Here is a 26,327-nt window from a genome sequence, read left to right as displayed (position 1 = left end):
TTCCTCATTTCACAAAAATAATAATTTTCTTAATTCCTTGCTGTCTGAACATACATCTAAATTCTGCATAAGATTTATTTTAAAACAACAAGTATTCATAAAATTAAATGTAAAACTTTTATCTGGTTTGTTCTCACAGGAACCTTCAGAGGCTCGAGTTCTCAATTCTAAAAAAAATTGTTCTGTTAGTGAAGCTCTCTTTACAAATTAAATTACTGTTCTTAGTTTCTCAGTATTCGTTAAACAATGTGCAAATTCTTGATAATTATTATTATTTTTTTTTTCAGTTTCCGTTTATTACCATACTTCTTTCGTTCTTCAAAAAAAATTAAGTGGCCTTACAGTGTTTCAATTAATTAAACTCTTATCTCGTGAAGGTTGGTGCAACTCCTCGAAGTCAGTGTTGTCGAGAAGAGTAGCTCCCTGGGCTGGCCATCAGCAAACACCACTCAACTCCAACAGCTACTGGACTGGCTTCCAGGGCAGCTCACAACTTCTCCCCACATCTGCTTCGGAGTTGTGCCATCCTCATCACGAACAGATTACAATTCTGAAACATCATCAACAGGCATTACCATCACGCCTGACAAATACAAAACTAACTACTAAACTGCAATCGATGGGCAAGGATGCAAACACACAAAAAAATAAAATTAATTAATTCAACTGCTAACATAAAGTATCCCACCCTTAGCATAATCTAATCAGGCAAATAATTTGATAGGAAAAACTTAAGGAAGGGAAACATGACCTCCAATGATTTTCCCTAACTCTTGAGTCTTGATCTTCTCTATACAGCAAATAGTCCCCACGAAGTAACTGGGTTGAAGGTCACTTCACATGACCCACCCATAACCTCTTCTACTCTTCTTTTCTTCTGGGGGCAACCACAATGCCCACCAATCTCTCTCCATGGTGCCGAACCAGCTACCCATGAGAGTAAACAACGTAGTCAATAGAAGCGCAGAGGGGAAACACCAATCTCTGGCTTGTCGAGTCATAAAACTGCTTTATCTTCTTCTTCTTCTTCTTCTGAGTAAAAATATCTGATTAACCTTGCTTCTATTCTTCCAAACAATAAAAGTTCATCAGTTATCTTCATGAAAGAAACATTCTAACTAATAATTCTTCATTTTTCTTCTTCTTTATTTCTATTAGTTGTAATAGAAGGCCATGTTAGGGAGGTTATAGGGAAAAAGAGTGGCCAATTCCCACCCCATCACCCACCTAGATCATGACTAATTAACTTTTAAACTTTCTATTTCAAACAAATTAAAAAAAAACCATTTTTTTATTCAAACTTTTAAACTATAATTACTTTTACTTCATAACCTCAAAAGCTAATCAATAATTCTAAATGAAATTGTGATTTACTGCATCCTTGTTCCATCCGATCTGTTTGTTTATAACCTTTCTTGTAAAGTATAAAATTTTCAAACATTACTAATTCAAAAAAAAATTTAAATTCTGGTGTCCTTTGAGTTACAATTAAATTTACTATTTCTTAGCTTGAAATAATTTAAGTTTTCAGAACTATTTCATTGTCTAATTCACAACACTTAAAAATCAACTCAAAACAACAAATCATCAAAATCAATAAGATCATCTGACCTACCTATCAGTACTGTGAACTTGAACTGTTCGTACACATTTATAATAAGCTATTGTATTTAAATTCCAACCTAAATAAGGTTTTAAAAAAAACTACTAATCCCTCTGTAAATTAAGAAAATTAACTTTAAAAATTAAACTTAAGGTATTAGTTCTTTTTGACAGCTACCACAACTCACTAGTTCCATTACATTACTATAACCTAAAAAGTTCTGTAAATAATGTTTATAACAAAAAAACTCCAGTTACTGTCTTCCATAAAAAAATAAAACTTTACATGACCTTATTAATCTCCACTTGTAAGTCCATGGCTGCCAGCTTTCTCTTCTCTTGAATCTTCAGTCTTGGCTCTTGTTTCAGTGATCTTGTATCTTGTCTCTCGAACTCTTGTCATCTTGTAAACTGGACTGCTGCTCAGCTCATCTTAAGGAATCTGTAACAGTTTCAAAAATACATGTTAATTTAAATTACATAATTCCTGTTCTTTGGTCCTAAAAAAAATTGTATTATTAGTACACATTACCCTGAAACAACATTATTATTCATTGTTTATTACTTAAAAAAATGCTTTACCATAAAATCCTTTTTTGTTCTTTTCATTAGGCCTATTTATTTTCCTTCTTCTTAATTAAATTCTGCTTCAAATGTTAATCCTAACTTAAGACCTACCATCTATTTATTATTCATTACCTACATTATTTATGTTACCCTAAAATTCCCATAAGTTTCTAATACTTCCTATCAAAGACATTCTCTCTAAAAAAAAATTTACTTGTGACTCTTAACTTAACAAACTTAAAAAAAACTTTTACACTAGACTTAACTTATTATTCATTCTTAGTTACTAAATTTCTATTTGTAAACTTTAGTACTTACAAACAAAAACTGCCTATTTCTCTCTACCTCTTAATCTCTTTCAATTATTACAATAATAATGTTACCTTGCATCTTTAAACTTTCTTCTTTTCAATTAAATTAGACATCTCATAACAATAAAAATTCTGCCTATACTCTTCTTATGGGTGTACAAACCAACAACAAAATTTCAAATTCTCAAGTTTCCTTATATTTAAATTATGCAATGCACATAACCTCTGTGGTGCCTGTACCCTTTTAGGCCTACCACCTTCTCCTCTCACAGCATGACAACTCTTATTCCTCGGGGTCTGTATTCACTGTTCCAAATCAAATATCTCAAATAAATTAAAAACAAATTTATTATTTTAAGAAAACAAAAATTTACATTGAATTTACTATGGAGCCTGGAAATCTTAATGTCTCACAGCAGCTAACATGACTAAATCCCATGGAACCCCAGGTTTACCTAACCTGTGCCCAAAAATTTAAGCATACCAGGCTTTCCCTGCACTGGTTTTACAGCATCACACACTATTTAGGGCCCCTGATCTGCCATCAGTCCCAAGGAGTTTTCCCACAACCCCTCTCTACACAAGCGCCTACCGCATTCCTCTCAATTGGCTATCGGTTTTACGGCATTCTTTTGGGATCCGACCATCAAGTTAGGGCTAATCGAACATTAAACCTCCATACTTTCAAACTAATGTAAATCAATTAAATTTTCTCTGTAAATTCTAAAAATCAAAAAAAATTATTCCAACATGCCAAAGAAACTTCCAAAAAAAATTCATAATCTTATCTTCAAACCATTAAAATAAAAATAAATAGATTACTCTGTTTTCTCCTTAATAACTGTAAACTGTCAACAAATATCATGTCGTAAATTTTAACTATGCTTACTGACTCTTAATCATAAAATCTCATTTGTCCTAATTAATAAACAACCGATTTCCTTAAAATCTCACTGTATCTCTCACACTCAAACTTCACTGGCTGAATATCTCAATAAATTCAAAAACAATTATCTAAACTCTTAAAGAAACTCCTCCCCAATTATTCAAATTACTTCACCTTATTTTATTTCATTACTTAAAACACCTTACTCAAAAAAAATTAATTAATTATCTAGCTATCTTCCATTATTATTTATTTACCGAACAAAACTTTCTCCTAAATTAATTTAGTAAAATTCAATTTCACATTAGGCAAGTACACTAACTCTCTACAGCAATGTTTCTCATTTCCCTCCTTCCTAACTGAATCCAATCTTACTTAACCTCCAGGGAATTTACCTCACAAAATAACCAAAAATTTCACTGTAGTGCCTATCTGCTATAGGCCCACTACACAACAAGGGATTCTAACCCCACCAACAAACTTCATTGAAATGGTACCCTATCCCATACAGGATAGCCACTTCGGTACTACCATGGGGAACTCCTGCCCCAAACTACTCACAACTCTCAGGATTCTCCTGACCCTTAATTCCGTAGTCAGCCCATCTTCTATGGGTCTGCTCTACAATCCCTACTTCCCAGGGACACAACACCTCACCTTAGGGTTTCTCGCCCTAAAGAAAACATTAATTTTGTCTCTCTGTTCCCTTGGAGTAAATTCCCTCTACACACAAAAACTATCCTTCCCACTTTTCTCAATGCTTATCGATTTTATAGTGTACCTCCTTAATAATGTTTACAAATCCCAAAAAAATATTTTTAAAACCGAGGTAGAATTTAACTAACAAAAACATAAACAACTTACAACGAAACGCTTCTAGCCTATACATCATACACTTCTTAAATTAAATTACTTACATACTGAAAGTTCCTCTTCTTCTAAAACACACTTAAATTTAAATTTATTTAACCAATAGTCTATTTTCTTATCGCTAAGTTACCGTACAGCTGATCAAAACAAGGTCACGGCCGTCCACGTCTCTGTACGTGCTCGTGACGTCACCGAATTCCATCAGGTGCGCCAACCCTCGCTTGCGGTTCCTCCGTTCTCCGCTAGGTCTCAGCACCTCCCCGTCACGTGTTCATTCTGCCACGTCCACTGACGTGTCGTTCTGAAACAACTCTCAACATTTTTCTAATTAAAACAAAACATCACTATAAATTCTATAACTCTCTTTTACATAAACTCTCGTTTTCTCTTTAATTCCTTTCTAACGTTTATCCTTCCCTCGACTGATTTAATTCGTACGTCTCGTCTCCTACGCGCACGAAAACAAAACAAACTTCTCTTGAAAATAATTCCTATTTACGACAAAAAACTTTATTTTAAATTATAATTCTCTTAACCTACAATCTTAAAATGAACTTCAATTAAATTAAACCACTTGCATTATCTCTAATAAGCATTTAAATTATAACGTATTCTCCTCACGTAAAAATCCCTGATAAACTCAACGACTTAAAACAACTTATCACTATAAACTTTATCCTTACAAGTATACTCAAAGAAACATCTATTACGTCAAAAAAAAATCTCAAAGACTTCCTCCACTTAGATTAAATTCCGTAATCCTCTCCTCAAGTAAACTCTTAATAACCTGCTATCAGAAGCTGAAACTAACTTAATAATAAACATAAAAATCTACCTCTCTCTCTCTCCAGAAATAGAACCTACCCGGCGCCTCCACCATTTCTGTCACGTCTCACTTTCAGAGGGGGGAGAGAATCGTAGCTCTTTACATAGAAACAACTCGCTTGGCATCAACTAGTCTTAACTTCATAAAATACTTTACTGTACCTAGGATCATAGGTTCGTCATCCCGTACAGGATGTCTGGTGAGAGCTGAACTAAGGAGATTTTGCAAAATAACATAATACTTAATTAAAATTATTTTATTCTTAAAGTCAAATACTCAACATCATTTTAAAGAACATTTAAATAGCGGGATTACAATTTAAAACAATAATCTCTTTACTTCCTTAACGATTGAACGACCTTACAAGAGAGAGAATGAGAGAACTTCACTAAACACTTCCCTAGTCCTTCCGAATACCTCAAATCATAATTAATACTTAAAATTAAAACAAAGATAAGTCCATACTCACATTTTCCGAAAAGCCTTTCTTGATCGATTACTTAAAACTAACGTAGGGGCCTCTCCTGCCCTTAAAATCCGAACGAACATTACATTTTAAAAATTATAACTAAACGACTAGTGACGAAGGCCATTGCCTCCGCCCGAAAGCTTGAAGATGACTACATTATGACCTAACTTAAATTAAACGACTCGTGGCCTCTGGCGTCGGCCATAGCTTCCGCCCGAAAGCTTGAATTCCTACATCACGAACGAACTAACAACTCGTGACCACAGGTGAGACGCATAGCCTCCGCCTGAGTGAGCCCCGAGTCACCAATCACTTGCGCTTAAATTCGCGCGCCCTGCCGCGCCTAGCATAACAAAAGCTCGTTATTGAAGTCAAATTTACTAAACAACTAACTAGAACATCTGGGAAGACTACCCCCCCTCTACCCCGATGTGCAGGCCACACCGCGCGGCTTGTTACGACAGCGCGCCCCAGTAACTGCGGCCCGTGGCTGCGCCAGCGCGCGGCCAAACAAACAAACAAAATTCTGCAAGCCCGCAGCGCGCCGCGCCGGCCCCGTGCCCCAATTACATGGTCACGCCACTTGCGCTGACGAGTGAACAGAGCAGCCAGCCCAGAGTCCCGTCAGTAAAGTCCCTAAATTTGATTTCAACAACCCTGCAAAATTTCAACCCGCGACATTATAACTCTTTCTGAACTTTATCATGCTCAGAGAACGAGCATTCATTTACAATAAATTACTCTGACACGAACATGCATCTGAAGCATTTGAGGTAGTCCTATCTTTTCTTAAAACGGCTTAGCTGTTTCAAAATAAGGAAATAGTTCTTTAAAAAATCGTTACTTTACAACAACAACAAAAAACGTGAACGACAGCAAGTGGTCTCAGCGTGCAACATTGAGTTCCGCTCCCGTGCGATTGCTCAAAACACACCTTGCGCGATTATGAACTCTGCAGTTCAACGCGGCCCACTACATCATTAAACCCCGCAAGCAATACTATGCAAGTACCAAGACAAAATCCACCTTGCCAAATTCACAAAATTATGTAGATTAGAACGCAAACTGGAAACCTCACTCTATGTATTACTCCTCGTCAAATGACACATGCTTTATGGCAAAAGATACCAGACATGAGCTTCTTTCTATGCAGATATGACTCAAGACCAAACTGGTTGGAAGAGCCAAACTCCGGTGAGACTTTTCCAAAGTCACCCAAGCTTACAAGAAGCAAACATCCATCAGGGTGGTGCCAAAACAAGAAATTACACGACTTTGCAAACTGACAGGTCGCCTAACACCGAAGCACACAGCCCTCGCGCATAACGCCGCACGCAAACCACGATGTCAATGCACACGCTGTCCCTCCAAGAGCCCGACGCAGAAGAAGTTGGGAACTTGCTGTAGCCTCAGAGCGAAACTGTAACACCTTTGCGCATGCGCTGAAGATTTTTTCAGTCCACGCCTAAGAGGAGTCGCAACAAACTGGAGGGGAAAAAGTGGAGGGAGCATCTCTCCGTCAGGCCCTAGCTCTCTGCAAGTAGGCGCGCCGTTCGGATCTCAAAGCTTTCTGCCCTTGCTACCGGTCCAGTACAATGGTTTTTCAATCTTAATGATACTTTTAACTTCCACCTATTACTAGCTTGAATTAAGATCATGAAATCGTGAAATGAAATTTTTGTAAATTAAACTTTGGTTGGTGGTCTTTGTAGAAAAGTAATAAATTTTAATGTATATAATCACAATTATATTAAAAATATAGTTTTCCCAAAATCGTGGAAATATGATTTTTCAGTTTTCAAGGAAATAATATTATTTATTCATTAATAACCATGTCCTGAAAATAAAGATTTTTTTTTACGACAAAGGTTTCATAATAACGGATAATTCAAAACTATATATTAAATGTTTTCCTAATCTGAATTTATGCTAGGGTTGAAAAAATATCTTCGCCTTAAAATATCTTAAAACACCATACCTATCACTTTGTAAATCAACTAAATATTTAACATGAATTAATATTATGAACTATAAAGTGAATTAACATAACATAATGATAAAAACGCGGATTTTGAAAAGCAAAATTGTTTAATAAAAGCTTCCGCTGAAAACACAATAGGAATATAAGTTACTTCGTTAGAGCTGGTTGAATATTTTAATTAATTAATAATTTATTTTATTCAGAATAATAGAAATTAAATAATTTATATATTTTAAAGAAAAAATTTGAAGTCACGTGGTTTTCATTAGAGATAGAAACTTAATAAACATCACGTGAGGCCAGCAAGCAATCGCACGTCTTACATCATCCCTACAGCCTGATGCTTTGGTTAGATATCAAAATGTCTAGAAGCGTTAAATTAAACGAATACACAGTTCCATACTCTAAAAGAGCGTTGTGGATGCCTACATTATTTCAGAATGTTCAAAAAGCACTCAGGTCTGTCGTTAATAATTAACCAAGCTACATCGATTATTTATAGCTAATTTTTTGTGAGCCTTTAAAAATGCATGTTACATAAAATTTCGTATTCATAAAGAATTATGCTTTTAAAAACACGCGAGTCGTTAATAGTCCAAAACAGTCCAGCTAAATTTTTTTTTATTTTTTTATTTAACATATATACAAATAAGTATTTTGTCACCGGATGGATATAAACAAAAGAAAATAACAAGTATTTTTTTTTGTTATATTTAATGATAATTTAATTTGTGGTATATTCAATTTAATATTAGTACTTTTCATTCAGTAAACACGGCTAAAAGTAAAAACAAAAAAAAATCATTTCATTTTTTTATATAATGAATAATAATTATAAATATTATTAAAATGAATATTTTAAAACCTAGGCAAGCAAGGAAATTATGATTTATGGAATTTTTTACTGAATTTTTGAACCTACGCACTTACAACAGCAGAATGTGTAACTTTTAAAAACTTGTTTGTAAGGATAATCTATCAATTAAAGTGCAAGAATGGATTTTAGGGCGTTATTTACAACCCAGATCAACATATTTAATAATATAATAATGTTAGGGTATAAAATTGGGAATTCTGAGTATGAAGAGACTAGGCGTGCACATTTATCATTAAGATTTCCGCTGAATAACTCATGGAAGTTTGGCAAATGAGCACAGTAAAACCCAAATCAAAACTCCAAGCTCAAGCCAAATCAGTTTGAACGTGCCTGAATAAGTATAACAAAAAAAAAATCACGAAGGTGTCTTATTCGGATACCTGACTCCATTTCAATGAAAAGAAATTTTCCCTGCGGTCATAGATGACAGCAAAACCGCGATGTAAAGTTGCTTCGCGGGTTGCCGACGAAGGGATGATAAAAAAAAACGATACGGATAATATATGCCAGGCTGCGGAAGAGGCGGCATTCAGGAGAGAAGTGCAAACACCTCGGCAAAAGGGGGATAGGCAGGAATGGCGCAAGGAGGTGGTTGGCAGCAGGCTCAAGGAGACAGGTTCTTGGCCACGTCGTCTACCGTAGCCATCCTCGAGCTCGCTCCTGCGAAACACCGACGCGTGAAAAGAAACAGAAAAACAACATTGACCCAAGGTAAACAAAAATAGGTTGGGAATAGTGTTAGAGGTATTACACAGGAAAAGTAAACAAATTTCAAGTGTTCTGAAAGCTACATAATTATATACACACACACTAGCTGAAGTACCCGTGTTCCGCTACGGCAGTCTACAGGCAGAACACTCTCGCACTGCTCATAATACATGACCCTCCTCGTGGGTACGCCACTGCCGCGCCTCAAATGAAAAAAAAAAAAATCAAACATAACAGTGTTCGTCGCCATGGAGACGCAGAACGCATCAGGAATGACATAGTCGTTGCCATGAATGCTTAAAAAGCATCAAAAATGCAATAGTGAAATTTCATCAAGAAGCATCAACATTCTGCTCCAGCGGGTAGTATTCTCAAAACGTCATGAAAACAGTGACCTTTCTCGTGTTTCGAAGGTAAGTGTAGTAAATTTCATCGATATCGTAGTAAAACTGTAGATTTGTATAAGAAACAAACAAACAAATGGGAAATCTACTTTTTATAATGTTTTTTTATAAAACTGATTATTTATGTATAATTTATATACTGTTTTAACATAAAATAACAAAAAATATCTATATGGGTTGGTTTTTTGTCCTGGAAGATATTAAGCTCACACTCGCAGATGTTTTATTACCTAAATCGCGGATGATTTATTTGGCAATACGTAGACCTTACACATTCCATCTTCAGTTTTAAGCAATATTCGATATGCCATTCATATGCACTAACTACATTTAACTTACTTCTTCTTTCCCTTAAATAGACCCGCGGAATTCATTTCGTAGAAAACTTGCTATCCTGTTTATTTTTTACTTCTTTTAATGAAATCGTCAAATACGTAGTATTGTGAATTTTAAAAATTTGTATTTTATTACAAAAAGTTCATTTCAGTGTAACGACGTCACACCATGCATCCTTCCACTAAACTAAAAATATTTATTAGCATACTGGCTTAGCTGAAGAAACGGATCAAGTAACTTGGTAGGTACATATTCGTTTACTAAATAGGCTTACCTGTCTCGAACTTTACTGTTGTCCAAAGAAGTGTGTATGGTCTACGTACCCTTATGCAATTTTTACCATTCCAGCACTGTATGTTAACAGTTTCTTGTCGTTCTAAGTTTTCATTAGAGAACACTATCTCTTGCTGTTTTTAGTAAAGGTTTGTAAATGGTTATTATTGGCTAAAACTTTTGAAAAACTTAAAATTTTACATCTGTTTCATAAAAAAGAATTTTATTGATAATACACCGGAAACACAGCCAGATAAATCTTTACTTCGGAGAACAATCGAATTTGCTATATGGTAAAACGTTTCATTCCTTTTTTGGAGAATTTTGATAAATTTCTTGTCCAAAAATCACGATCAAAGTGTTTCAAAAATAATACAAAATATTTTTGAAAGTACTTCATTACACCTTGTTGAGATTACTTCCTTACTTTTCATGAATTATATTTTGTTATTGGAGAGACTTTAAAACCAAAACCAATAATATCTGAACATGGCATACTTTGAAATTAATTCAGTAATTGATTTGTTTACTCACCTTAATGTTTTGAAACATAGCGTGCTTGCAGTGTCTTTGTAAAGAAAATTATTAAACTTATTAAAAGCAGGGGCCTTTTTATAACAATTGACAATTGCGAGTTATATGACAATTATTCAAAATTTTAAAAATCATTACGTCATGACAGAGTCATGTTTTTATTAAGCATACAAGTGATGCATACACGATTGGCAAAATATTCTGAAATTTTGGAACAAACAGATTATTTTTTAGAATGTGCCAAACAAAGTCCAAATTAATCACCGTTAGTACAATCGAGATGGTTGTACAGTATGCACGCTATTATTCATGTCAATATATTGGTTAGTTTATATCAGCTTCCGAAGACTTGTACTCTTAATAATATAAATTTATTTAAATACCTTCTCAATCGTTATTGCTTGTGATTATAGTCATTGATAAAAAATAACTCCACCTAAAAAATTACAAAAATAAAGGGCCCAAGTTAACTACACAGACAGCAGTAAACTTGCTGCTTATGACAAGTTACTGTCACTTCCGGATCGGCGCCTCGGGCGCTAACCCTTGCGGGAGGATAGGAAGTGACTAGTAATATTTATCTCAATATTTCAGGCTAATGACCATCTTTTTGGACACTCGTCAAAATATGGCAGAAAGATGTGATCCTTTCAATTGATATAGATAACAACAAATAACTGTTTCAAGTGATTTTCATTTTTCTCTATATTTAACCAAATAGGGTCAACAATAATTAACAGTGAACAAAAGAACAAATAAAGTACCTAAAGTAACAAAAGAAGCATGTTATATACAATTTATTATACTATTAATTTCTGCATAAATAAACAAGAAACTTTACACTATTTGTAAACGCAGTAAACTAAAAAAACTTGCTTTCCAATTCAAGTCCAAGCTCCGCGTAACTTGATGAATTTGTTAAGTGCTAAAAATGCCAATTAACAGTCTATTCGCTCAGATTCATTTCATCTGAGTATCTAAAAATACTGTAAACTCACCTATGATGAAAATCGTAATTTATTAAAATTCTGCATTTAAATGAGGGTTTTTAATATTTTGAAAACACTGTCACTTCGGTGCAAAAAAAAAACTAGGCGAAAATAATAATCTGCGCTGGTGAACGATGTAACAAATGGAATTACAGTGAGTCCATTACAGAACAAGTCCTTGATAGATTTCACAAAACGAATAAAATACCTTCAAGATGCTTAACAACCTTCTTGGCATGACATGTCACTACAGTTGGAATCGCAACATTTAAATCGCTGTGAATAGTCCTTTAAACTAGTGTTGCTCGATTGTCAAAATTTTACCGCAGCTTTAAGTCGTTGAATGCAAACTATTGCGTTGAACAATTAAAAAAAAATTACAGGTTAATATTCAGCCCTTAAGACCCACACAAGTTCTTAAAATCGCATCTTATGTTGTAACAGGAGTTAATATTAATCAAAAAATAAAATATTAAATTACAAGATAAATTTAAACTTAATATAATAAAAAGTTCGATTTAACTATTTTTGAATTCACATCTGCACTATTAAGAAAAAAGGATGATATTTTTTATTTGTTAACGGATATTACCGTATCAAATTAAGAGAGAAAATTATTAATGTTAAAAGCGTACTCAACTCTTTTTTGCCCCTTAGGCGTTGAATTTCGTAAAATATAAAAATTGTGGTTGGTATTTCTTGTATGTTTATTATTGTTACCCAGTATCATTTATTAAGCTTTATTAAATTCGGAGATATATCTATTATTCTTATAAACATAATTACCCTTTTATCACACTGAAACGGTGGCACTTTACAAAATATAAAAATTGTGGTTGGTAGTTTTCGTATGTCTATTATTGGTACCCAAATTCATTTATTAAGCTTAATTAAATTGGGAGATATAATAATTAATCTTAAAAACATATCTCCTCGTTTATCAACTTTTAGGGGTTGAATTTCACAAAGTATAAAAATTTTGGTTGTTTGTATACGTTTTTTGTTATTACCCAATATCATTTATAAATCTGAATTGAATTCGGAGAATTTATTATTTATTTTTTAATTTTTTTTAAGGTAGGGGTTCATATTCGCCAAATTTAAAATATTTTGTTTGGAATATTTCGTATGTTATTATTGGTTCCGAACACCTTTCCTTTAGCTTGATTAGTTTTAGAGATATATTGAATTATCTTAAAACAATATTTACACCTTTTCACCACCTCAGGGGTGAAATTCTGTAATAATATATAACCCAGTTATAAATTTAGCCAAAAAAACTTTTGAACAAAATGAAGGTCATAAAAATCCGTCTATTAGTTTACGATTAATGTTCGAACAAACAGACAAATAGACAAAAATTTTAAAAACTATATTTTTGAATTCTTAAAAACGTAAATGGCTACTTCCAACAGTTTTTTCATCATTTTAGCCAACGTACAGACTTTTTTCTTGGACAGTTTTGTTATTAGTATATATGCCAAACATCAATTTCATTAAACAAATTGTGATTTAAAGCTTTGAAAATATTACCAAATTTGACCTATCAGCTCAAATAAAATATTAAAAATATTTATCATACAAGTCTACGTGATTGTCGTGACAAATTTTATAATATGTAAGATTTTATAAAATTAAAATTTGTTAGTGTCCAAAACTGTTGGGAAATATCCTGACACGTGTCAAGTATCGCGTCCAAGAAATGGAACTCCCAGCTTGTCACATTGTCAGGAATCTCACACAGCGTTTTTTCCATCCTTTTAACGGCACGACGTTTGCTGCGGACATCTAATTACGGCGAGGCCGCGCGTTCCTTTTGTTCTGAAACTCCCCCCCCCCCCCCCTTCTTCAAACAACTAAACAGAGCGACACTTTCCTTCTGCCGCGGCGCCGGGAGCTACAGTTGCCGGCGACTCGTGTGTGCGTCGTCGCGAGTTCACCATATCTTCGCGGCTGTAACCCGTGGACGCCGGCGGCGACTGACGAAAGGCACGTGAAAAACTCGTGATAGCCTCGTGACTCTAGTCTCGTTACTCTAGCTTCGTAGCTTTAGTCCCATGACTCTAGCCTCGTGACTCTAGTCTGTGACTATTGCCTCGTTACTCTAGCCTCGTGCCTCATGTTTCTAGCCTCGTGACTCGTTACTCTAGCCTCGTTTCTATTGACTCTAGCCTCCTTTATCGTGACTCTAGCCTCCTTTATCGTGACTCTAGCCTCCTTTATCGTGACTCTAGCCTCCTTTATCGTGACTCTAGCCTCGTGGCTCGTAGCTCGTGACTCCAGCCTCGTGTCACGTGACTCTTGCCTCGTGTCACGTGCCACGTGCTTCTTGCCTCTTGCCTCTTGCCTCTTGCCTCTTGCCTCTTGCCTCGTGCCTCGTGCCTTGGGCCTCGTTCCTCGTGCCTAGGTTCTCTTCGCGTAACCCACGGTTCACAGCAACAGAGGCTCCCAGTTGAACACCGATGTAAATAGCGGTTACCAACATTCTTTTCAATTGTGTCTAGGAAACCAGCAAGAACATAAATTTATGCAGCTTTGTCCTTTATACATTTTCAAGAATTTTTTTATTTCAAACTGGCTACCCACCCCGGCTTCGCATGGGTGCGATATATTAATGTGGCGTCAATGGAATAGGATAAGTTAGTACTTATAATTATCAAGTACTCATCCAGTACTTTAAAAAAATATATATACATACTAACACGCACTGCACAAAAAAAAGTTTATCTTTTAAAATTTTTTAAATGAGTCATCCTTAGATGTTAGACATCGGCTATCTCCAACTTTTCCGTATGTATTTTTAAGACCACATTTTTTAGTACAGTAATTTGACATCAGTCATGTATGAGTCATCGTAAGCCATGTAAGCGCCTTACAAACGTCCTTTTACGACTTATTTCAAAATATCAAATTTTTATATATTTTTTTTAATGTTAATGTTCCGAACATATTAAAATTTCGGAATAAATTCTCAAAATGATGGTGAAAACAGAATCCAAATACCTTGTGTAGTTAAGAAGTCGTAAGCTAACAGACAAACGCCAATAACTACTTTGTTGTATATTTTTTAAAAAAGACTTAAAATTTAAACATAATAATATGTATGTGTGCATACATATAGGGCTCACTATCAGCATTTAAGACTTTTTTTAAACTTAGCTGATCACTATTTACAACAGAGGTATTTAATATATATGTGTAGAATATTTTAGCGAGTGATGGGTAGAACCTAAAAGACAGCCTATTGATTCCAACAGTATAAATATCTACCTTAAAGATGTTTTGTTATTTCACATGAAAACTAACCTTTGTAAACATTGATAACTTATTACAGATTTACAAGGATATGACATAGTGGTTTTAACAGCATCATCACAGCTGTAGTTATTTCTAAAAAAAATTCTATTACTAAATACCAATAAATTTCAGTGTGAAATATTTGTAGCAGCCGGTCGATACTAACTTGTAATGAACAGTACGCTCGGTACGGTGACTCATTTTATGTGTGTTCCCAAGCCTTATAATCAATAAACTATTCACTTTTACAAAGACAAATAAAATTATAGAAAACTATTAGGTTATGGTCTAAACAGTTTTTGAATCCAAAATGGCGACGTTCACTTCCTATTTCTTCCCCTTAAGAAGGATATTCTAAATACGTATTCTACATAAAATTATAAATTTCAAAGTATGTTCGTTGATTTGTTGGTTTGCCTTCTTTCATGCAGCAACGGAGCAACAGATCAAAATTGTTTTTTGCATAGAGATAGTTTATTAAACAATCAAATTGATTGTACATGTTATAATGCCTTTACGACTGGTCTCTCGTTAGTCAGTTGGCGGATTGAGCATTTTAATGGCTCAGATCTTAAAAGTTATCAAGCTCAAGTGATTGAAACACCCATTTTGTAGGGATCTTCAAGGGAAAAAAATCTGCAGGTTTAAAGCGTGGGAAGCTAGGAGGCCACTTCCACTTAAATTCCCTAAATATGCATCGTTCTAAATACGACGGACCTCCAAGTGAAAGTGAGGTGGGGTCCATGTTGTGTGGAAAAACTTATTGAAGACATCTGGGAGTTAAAAAAACCATAAAATTTGGTTCAGGTTGGGATATTTTTTTAAAAGTATCCTTACTAATATTATAAATGCGAAAGTAACTCTGTCTGTCTGTCTGTTTGTTACCATTTCCCGGCTGAACGGCTGAACGGATCGTAATGAAATATGGCAAGGAGATAGATTATATCCTGGGGATGGACATAGGCTATATTTTGTCTAAAAAAATAAATTTTAAACAAGTTAAAAAAAATATATCTTAATTTTATGTAATGTGTGTCATAGATATACAAACTGTTAGTGTCATTCCTCTATGTCTGCCGAGCAATAGCTTTCAATCAATTACGTTACGTAGTAAGGAACTAAGTAGAGAGAAAGAAAAAAAAAGATCTTTACAGTTTGTAGTGTCGCCATATTTGTTTCAATTTTCAATACCGTTTTTGTATATTACAATTTAAATTGCAGAAGAAATCATGTTTCATAGACACATTAATAGTGAGTGTGTGTCATTTCTCTATGTCCACGAGGTCTCGCCGCGTCAATTTTCTAATTGGGCGAACCCGTCTGCTTAATTAAATAAACAGCTTTTATCGTTGAATGATTTCCTGATTTATTTCATGAAAATCTGCTCTCATAAAAAAGTTAGTTTTATAGACATTCAATAGGTCTCTCTCTCTCTCTCTCTCTCTCTCTCTCTCTCTCTGAAGATCAATCTATGAATCGTTACAAATTTATTTTCTTTATTTTTTTAGTTTGATTTGATACAATATGATTTCACTAAAAATCAATTTCTACCCCTTCCTATTTTCATTTCCACATTACGAAGTTTCACTTCTTCCACGCGGAGGGACTCCACGCAATATTTTTGCATGCAATTAAAAACTATTTTTTAATGATGCCAAAGAAGTATAAATTCTCATGCGCGTACCTAAGTACACGCACCCATTTTTTAAATTTAATTTCTTCTATATATATTTTTTCTTCCTACCTAGGGCACTCATAATTCTTTTAAATTTCACGTGTATGTTTTCAATGTAATTCGAGTTGTACAATTTTTTTTTTGTCAAATTGGTCATTATTTATACTTTGTTTCATTTTGGAAACATACGTATTTTAAGTATTATGACAAATAAAAAAAATTAGTTTCACTACATTCTTAGGTTTTTATTGTGTGGATAGTTTCAAGTTTAATATTATGTAGGTACATAAATTCTTAAACTTATAAATTTCTTCGAAATTTATTCATTCTATTTGTCAATATTGTTATTTTTTTACAGTACCTACTTATTTACAAGGAGTTTGGTTTACTGTTTATAATTTATCTGCTGAGCGTCAAGAGTCTTAGGGCTGCTGAGACCGAAGACCAGAAATATTTATCAATTATGTAATATATTGTTGAAAAATTTGAATTTTACTATTTCAGGAAAGTTGTTTTTTTTTATTAATTAGAATAGTTACGTGTAATTGCCATCTTCCTTTATTTCATATTAAACATTATGTTTGGTTGAGTGTGAGATAATTTTATTTATGTATGTTTTAATTTCATTTAATTTCTTATATATATTCTTACCTACCTACTTCTATTAAATTTCAGGCGGATGTTAACATTGTCATTCCAGTTGTATAATTTTTTTTGTCAAATTAGTTGTTATTTATACTTTTTGTTTCATTTTGGACTATGTTTTTTTTTTTTTACTTAATTCAAAGTTTTGTGGTGTGTACAGGGAGTGATATCTCTATTAATTTCTATACTCCTTTGGATAAGCGGAATATTGCCACCACAGTTTTACATATAAACAAATCCTACAAATGTTTTAAACATTATGACAAATAAAAAATATTTTCAAAAACATCCTTAATTTTTTTTTTGGTGTGTATAGTTTGAAGTTTAATATTATGTATGTACGTAAATTGTTAAACATAGAGTTATTTATTTATTTATTTAGAAAATTATTCATAGGTAGGTAATAAGCTTTCTATTTGTCAATATTTTTGTTATGGTAGATAGGAGTACAGTAAATGCTTACATTCTTATATTCCTTTATATTTCTTTCGATTTGGAGTGTTTCCGAGCCATTAAGGGTCTTCAACATCACCCCCCTTCCCCCCCAGGTGGTTAAACCCCCAAAATTTCGAAAGTTTAAAAAAATTTAAAAATCTATCTCTTTCGATTTTAAGTGTTTTCGAGCCATTCAGGGTCCTCGAACCCCCCGCCCCCCTCTGGGAACAAAGCCCCAAAATTTCGACAATTTTAGGAATTTCAAATATATATTCTTTCGAGATGGAGTGTTCTAAACCATTCGAGGTCCTGAACATCCTATTTCCGCAAAAGTGGAAGACCCAAAATTTCGAAAAATAAGAATATATATAATTGGATGTTGGCATGTATGACGTCGATAAACTCTTACACCGTTTGACCGATCGCCATGAAAGTTGGCACATCGAAGTGTTTTTATCATGGAGAAGGTTTTTATGCTAACCATTTTCTTAACTCGCCGCTAGATGGCGCTGTAGCGCATCAACTTCTAAACCTTTCAACCGATCGCAATGGGTAAACAGAAAACCATAGGTCACAGATACACAAACAGTAATTATGTGTCATTTCTTAATGTCCACCACACTGGACATATCGCTATCCATTTTGCTGTAACTCACGGACAATATATCACCCGGTGTTCAGCCCGGGCAAAGCCGGGTACTGCAGCTAGTTAATATCTAAAGAAGAAATTTTGTAGATATTTAATACGGAAACAAAGAATAACATATTCATCTTTGGCAAGTTTTGACAACTACAAAAGGATTATTCACCCCCACAAAAATGTAACGTTTTTAAAAGTAACAATTTAGTATATTGTCCTTACTGACAAATATTGTTTCTGTTTAAATATTTTTTTAAATTATTTTCTCTCAACTAGCCAATTGAAATAGAGTTTATACTGGCATGTTACTAAAAACTAGCACAATAATTTGGTTATTTTTACTTTTGGCCATATTAGGAGTATTTATTACGCTTCTATGCTATGGTTACAGTCGTAAAAAGCTTTATTTAAAAACAAATTTACTTGTTAGAAATGCAAAAATAATCTTTTTGGAAGCCACAGAAGTTTAACTTTGCTTCCGTATTTCGCTAAACCTAAATCGTCACGCTTTGTTCGTTGTCTTTTTTTTTTTTTTACTACTACAAGACGTTGAATACTATTTTCTGTTGTTGGAATGTACGAGATTATATTAATGAACTGTACTTGCAATAATTTAAATATATATTTTTTCAAATTTCTTACAACCAGCTACTTTGGATGGACTTGCCGCTATTACGGCAAACGTTCGTAAATAATCTGTGTTTATGTTTGCTTTGGTGACAAGAAGTTTTACGTGACTTCATAATTTTTTATTGTTCAGTTAAATTTCTAAATTAAATAAAACATTGATTCTTGAACAAATTTTACATGTTTTGGAAAACAACAACAACAAAAAAAAAGATAGCAAATATTACACAGTGTGAGACATTTTGTTTACTTCAGCGAATTGATCCCACACTGGATCAAAATACTAGTCAACAAAAAGGACAAAATCAACTTTTAAAAACAATAACTACACTTACAATAAATTATTATTACAACTTAAAAATCATTTTTTTAATGTAAACGAGTACATTATATGTAGTATATAAAATGCAATTTTTGTTCTTGACAAATCAAATAACATAATTTTAAAATTTAATTTATGACAATAGTATATAAGCAATACTAGTATAAATGAGAAAATAGCTTGAGGCGCTTTGTGCCATATTTTTTGTATATTAAGCGCCCCATGCTTTTTTCTCATTTATACTAGTATTGCTTATATAGGCCTACTATTGTCATAAATTAAATTTTAAAATTATTTTTAACTTTTTAGTTTGATAATCTTTAAAAGCATGTTTCTTTAGTTTTTTAAACTATATTTATTTTTAACTTTTTAGTTTGATATTCTTTAAAAGCATGTTTCGCGCGCCTTAGACCGCTCGGCTAACGAACGTAATGAAATTGGTGGGACATTTTACAGTGATGACACACTCACTCTTAGTCCAAAAAGAGTTACAGACGGACAGACAAACAAACATACAAGTGAAGCTAATAAAAAGCATGTAATAAAAATTTTTGTGTTTGGAAGTTGTTGCTATTTTGGTTCAGGAGCTGTGTATGTGTCTTTTTTATGATTTTTTTTTCCTTTTTGTGATAGTTCTGTGGTAGATAAATAGTACATAAATACTGCGGGTATATTCTATGAAAATTAACATTGTACATAATAAATTATTTAATTAACTAGAATATACTTGTGAAATTTTATTTATTAATTGGAGGGAGACTGGAATGACTTCTATTTTACACTTCAGTGCGTTCTCATAAAGACCATAGCCTATAACGTTTCTCCAAGCCTCAAAGGAAAGGAAACTATTAGATACACTACAAAATGAAAATAACCCAGGTTATCCGGCTGGAAGATAAAATGTGGCAGAAACTAATGTAAAATAGAATCCAACTAATTTGTGTAAAATTCTGTGAATTTCATCCTGACCAAACAAAACAGATATATTGTGTAGTTATTTATGTGACCGACACGAAATTTCACAAATGGCGTAGAAACTCGGACACAAAAGGTGCTATGAGAAGTTACGACGAAAGCGTTGAGCCAGAAGCGGGCGCCATTATATCTCTGTTATTGAAGTAAAACTTATTTACACCCAGTAAATTTAGGTCCAGGCTATGAATTCATCGGAACACGCACAGAAAAAAAAAGTCTAACATTCAAAGCGTTTGGAAGCATAACGATCAGAAGAGTTGCTGTGGAATTGCATAACTGTTGTTCGCCAGTTTCGTTTTCCACTTTTACTTCTATGACAACACTGAGAGCAATCGAGCCTTCTGGCTGCGGATATGTCAAACGTGAATTACACACACTATTTTGAAGCCGAATAACCATAAAATAAACTGCTTTCTTTCCAGGTATATATCAATAAATTTTAAAACACATACCTGGGTGTATACCGTACAAGAATTAATACAGTAGTTCCTCGAACCGCAAACATATGTATAATATTTTATCTATAAATTACCTAGCCGACAATACAGAAAATACAGCAGTAGAAGCTGTAGCACCGTTAATGAGTTCAAGTTGACCTACAAACAGTCTGTGTAGTTTAACTTCTAACTCGTGTGTTTTCCACGCGACCATGAGTTGTGAAGTTAATTTCTTTAAGCGAGTTACGAAAAAATAATATCACTTATTTTTTACGATGTACGCGCACCATGCAACGGTATTTTGGAAGGATCAAAATGGGCAACATACAAAAAAAAACGCTACCTACAAATACAAATAATCTATGTCCTATAAAATCTTACATTTAAGTTATTTTTATTAAATGCTGGTCCATATCATTAAACAAGTTTTTTTAATTGTGAATATTAGTACCAGAAATTATGTTTATGAACTTTTTCATGTGTATTTTCAAGTGTATTCATATACATAAGGTTTATTTATGTTCCAGTAAGTATTATTAATTTGCATTAAAAATAATTCATTTTATTATTTTTTAAAATAATGAAAATTATTAAATTAGCTTAAATTTTCAGCATATTTATTTATATTTATTATTAAATTTATTTTATTTAGATTTTTTACTAAACTAAATTATTAATTTTATAAACGTGTTTAAATAATATTTTTATATTTACTGTACATTAAAAAATTAAATTAATTATTTTATACTCTACCAGTTGTATTTATAATATCAATAAAATATTTTTATTTTATTTATATTAAATTTTTGCGTGCAAAATTATAGTAAGTTACTTATGACGCCAAGTAGTTGTAACTTCTTACACGCGTGCGTAAGTACACGCAGGCATTTCTTACTGTTATCTCGTAGTGTCGGCGAGTGAGGACCTGCAGAGATGAGATGCGCGGTGGACCTCGCGCCGGGGGTTCGACGGCCGACGGCCCCGGGCCATGGAGTGCCGGCCGCGCGGGGTGCAGCTGACAGCTGATCGATGAGGGGCGTTCATCTGCGGTCTTCTGCGCGGGGCCTCGTGAGGCGGTGAGGGGAGGGAGGGCGTGGCCGCAGCGCGCGACCACGAGGAGGACGAGAGCGACTCGTTCCACGAGGTGGCCGCCAAACCGCCGGTGTTTAACGCGCCATTTTACAAAACGCGCAACATTTATTTTAAAAAAATTCATTGCACGTGTCCGTACAAATTTACGTAAATAACCTGTAATTTCAGGACGGCAAAACAGGCGAACACGGGTGTTTCCAAAGACGTTTTTTTAGGTATGAAACATGCTACACACAGAATCGTAAATTGTATATCTTAAGTATCACGTCATATATAATAACAGGGTCACCGCTTGAACCTCCGTGGAGCCGCGATACCAACGGGAATACTCCACTCCAGTCCAGTTGCCTATTTCCTACAAGCTGTAAGGCGTCGGAAAAAACGCGCGTCAGTAAAAAAAAAAAAAAAAAAAACTTTGATGTGAAAGAAAGCGTACACATGCCAACCTGCGTCAATGCTCAAATGCTGGCTGTTTCCAACGCGCATGTCGAGGTGCATAGCGTCCGGTGGGACCGTGCAGTTGAACGCGAGCTTTCGTGGAGGTCGGACCTGCTACCACGGAGCAGGCTGGCCATATCGGTGCTGCTCTGACTCGAGACCGGGCGCTTCGACGCGGGTAATGTGTTCCGTCTTAAATGCGCTTTGAAACGCCCCACGTGTACCCCCCCCCCCGCCCCCCCCCGTCGAAAAACAAGTGACCGGAGTGACCGTCTCGTGAGGGCTGTGACGTCACCGGCCTCCAAGCCACTCCCCGAGTGGTGCCTCAAACACCGCTTAGCCCTTCCACTCACTTACACTTAGTACATTTCTAACACATACTTCATTTAATTTTTTTAAATTGTAAAAAAAACTATTTTTTAAGTTATTCTTCTTTAAGTACGATTATGAAGAAAAAATATTATGAGAGTGAATTTTTACGCACACTATGCAACGAAGTTTTCACAGAAAGATGGCGGACCCACGTGTACGAACATAAAACTAATTTAAAGTCACTTTCATAAAAATTAAGTGACATAACAAACTCATTGGTGAACCGAATGAAACTATATATGATAGTGAAACTACCCTGCAGTATATTTGGTAAACTAAAATAGTGATAGTTATTCAAACTAATTGAAACCCAGGATTCTGGTATCACCACAATTATAATACATACTCTCCTTATATATTTCGGTCACGTATCGCAGCGCAGTTGTTATAATGCGTGTTGAGAAAGCTAACGGACCGTGTTCTAATTTCGGTATTTTTTTTTACTTTTTTTTAATTACAGGTTACTGAAATACACAAATTGTGTTTCAATCAAATATATTAATACATTTTTATGGTTTATATTGCAAATATTTTTGTTTGGTAATAACCTAACGTTTTAATTATAATTTTAATGTACAATTATTTTATAATCATTAATAAAATCCCAATTAAAAATATTACTTCATAGCCATTAAGCATGTTGTCCACTAGAATGTAGGTACACCTTAACCCACACATTCAAGCTTTGATAAACTCCATATATCATTGAGATATTGTTTACTTCACTGAACGAATAGACTGGAAGGGCGGCTACGGCTAAAACCTTCGCAATGTTAATTTTTTTTTTTCTTGGGACGAGTTCTCTATTGACCTCTTTTCTCACACTGCACAACGCACGATAGGCCTCTCTAGAATATCACTCAGAACATTCATCAAAATCATACATTGTACCAATTGACCTAAAATATATCACCGAGCAGAAACTGGAAAACCTCTCCGGCTCAAGGGCATAGTCTGACACCGACCCGATGACATGGCATCTCGAAGACAGCCGGCGCCACGTGGCGTGCGACCAAAAAGGAACCTGATTGTTCAGCGAGTAGACTGGCCCGTGTCTAGTTATTTCTGTTTAACAATTACGTTACCTAAAGAATTTTGAAAAAAAAAAAATTGCATTCCACAAATTCAATTTTATCTATTCTATATTACATGCCATGTTAGTATATTGAATGTTGACAGTATGATTTTTGTCTTAGAGCAATTCTAAGGATCTTCCATTACATATGTGCTGAATAAAAAGAAACCTTGTTTGCTAAACATTGCAACAGATATATTCAATATAATGTATGATGTTCGTAAAAATTCATGGAGGTATTTTGAATTTAAATTATTTTCTGACTAATTGCGTGTAGGGCACGCACAAAAAGTAACTACCTATATTTTCTGTATTTCCACCTTGATGGAAATTATTTTTTTTTTATATAATTCTAGAAAAAGCCCAAAATAATTGCATGTTTGAAAAAAAAATGTTATATATATTTTTTTAGTAATTTTCGCACAGTTATTGTAGTGACATTGGTGGATTTGAATGAAGTTCCATGTTCAATCCTTTTTTTTTTATCTTTGCGAGTGACAGTTTCGTGCCTCCAGAGACCGGTTTCATTTTCCATCCTCTCCTCCCCTCTCCGCAAATAGTTTCCAGCGCAGTTATCACTCCCCCGCGCCCAAAGCGTTCGCTCCGCGCTACACCTGTGTTTGCCCGCCCCTGCCCTCCCCAGCGCAATGATGCGCGCGAGAGAATGGCGAATGGGAAGGGGAGGGAGGGGGTTCACACGTTATTAATGACAGTCCCGCCGGCGAGACGGGAAGCGTCATTAGTCATCGCCGGACAGACGGACTCGAGGCCGCTCGCGCGTCCACGCACGCCGGCGCCTGTACACGGGAAGTTTCAATTTGCGTCCTCGGCTATAAATCTAGCAGATCTCCCCCCACCGCCTCGCAATTCCAGGCAGCAGTCCATCCCGTCGCCCTGGGATGGATCTCCGAGCAAATCCGGCTGAAAAGAGGCGAACAGAAATTTTCTATAAAAACCCTCTGTGATTCGTTAAAAATCGGTGTTGCCCAGCATCAAGGCTCTCGAACATGAAATTACACTTGTTTTTTTTTACTCATTCGTTTCTAGATGGAAAGAGATAATAACTGAACCGTTGTCTAAAAGACCGTAGATTAAGTTATAATTCACTTAAATCCACCACGTACACATTTTAATCACATTAGATCTACTTTTTATCCGCTTATGACAGTTAGTTTGATAAAATAAACGATATGATTAGATGTAGGCATATTTCGTTTTTCTTTTCTTTAACGAATGGTTTTGATTTTGTTATTATTATTTACTGGTTTCTTTTAAAACCACTTGCTTTTTCATCCTGTTTATTCCGCTAAAATCTAATAAGAAAACGTTAATAATATTTTGACTGAAATTATACCCAAGTGATTACAACAACTCGTGTTTCTTTAAACTTTAAAACTTAAAATTAAAAACTATTTTATTAATCAGAAAGTTTATTTATCTAGGACAATCTAAAAAGCTTTCCATAAAGGTCATTTGCAATTGCTGGAATAAAGCTTCCGGCCCTGTAGAGCAAATTAAACACATTTCAAAGCCACAATCAACAATCAATCAATTGGGTGATTCAAATCGACGCACAAACAATTGAAATATAACTATTATTTATAAAAAAATTCAACAAATTTAAATCAAAACTCGTGGACCTTGACCTTGACCTTCAAAATTTTATAAAGTTTGCCAAAATTGGTCCTAAATTTGCCTAAATTTGCCCAAAATTCGCCAAAATACGCTAAAATGCCCAGTTTTTTTGGAAGAAAATCCACCACCATTATCACAGTCACCATATTAGGTTCTAGATCTTTTTCCTTTGAATTTTAATGTCTTGGAGGGTCAAGACCATTATAATTTTAATTAATATTTGACAGTGTTGACTTAAAATTCGTCAAAATATGTCCTAGTGCAAATAAAGCTAAATTTAACTTTGTATTGTTATAAACATTATATATACGAAGTCATAATATTAAATGTTTTAATAAAAGAAAACCAATATATAAACTTGTAAAAACAATTTTTACGTCATTTACGTATATTAGAGTTACCTGTATTATGCAAACTTACACAAATTTTATGTCAACTTTTAAGACTTTATTGTAATTAAGTGTTTTGTGTGGTACGTTTATATATAATCAATTCTAAGTTTTATTTTTTTAACACATTATATTTTTTTAAATTTAATCTTTAACTTTTTATTATTACAAAGGGAAAATTCGCAATTACATTATAATTGCTTTACAACAAAAACCTAAATTTTTACTTTTTTTCCAAAAAAATCATAAATAAAAAAAAACATTTGAATATAACAGTGATCACTTGGTAGAATATTGTTTAGAAATTTGTTGTGCGTGTAATTTTTCTTATTTGTTTAAATGTTAAAACTTAGAATAAGTTATGAAATGAATCATTGTCAAATCAAGCTAATTTATCATGAATATGTCGGTGGAATTTGTACATTTGATCTTTTATTTGTAAACGTATGCCTACAAGAGTATTTTATATGGAGTAAGTATCATAAGTTTTACCATGAATAAAGCAACCATTCTAATCAGTTAATTTTTTTATTATGATGAAGAATAATTTTAATGACATTATACGTACCAGTAAAAATTTTAAAGTTTGAAAATGCTAGTGTAAATGCATCAAATACTTATAAAATTGTATATTTAAATA

At 34.0% G+C, this 26,327-nt stretch overlaps 1 protein-coding gene and 1 long non-coding RNA gene across 2 annotated transcripts in view; one reads left to right on the top strand and one right to left on the bottom strand.

Annotated features, from left to right (window-relative positions):
• LOC134536927 (limbic system-associated membrane protein-like) overlaps positions 1-26,327 on the top strand; it is a 1,114,650-nt gene that overhangs the window by 859,149 nt on the left and 229,174 nt on the right. The gene's annotated exons all lie outside the window — the stretch shown is intronic.
• Positions 33-4,336, bottom strand: LOC134529118 (uncharacterized). Its single transcript, XR_010074466.1, has 2 exons — positions 4,284-4,336; positions 33-2,044 (listed from the first exon to the last, which is right to left on the bottom strand). It is a non-coding gene; the product is annotated as an uncharacterized LOC134529118 (long non-coding RNA).

Source organism: Bacillus rossius, chromosome 1, assembly GCF_032445375.1.
Source record: "Bacillus rossius redtenbacheri isolate Brsri chromosome 1, Brsri_v3, whole genome shotgun sequence".
Classification (NCBI taxonomy): Eukaryota; Metazoa; Arthropoda; class Insecta; order Phasmatodea; family Bacillidae; genus Bacillus; species Bacillus rossius.
This window is presented reverse-complemented; position numbering and strand designations above follow the sequence as displayed.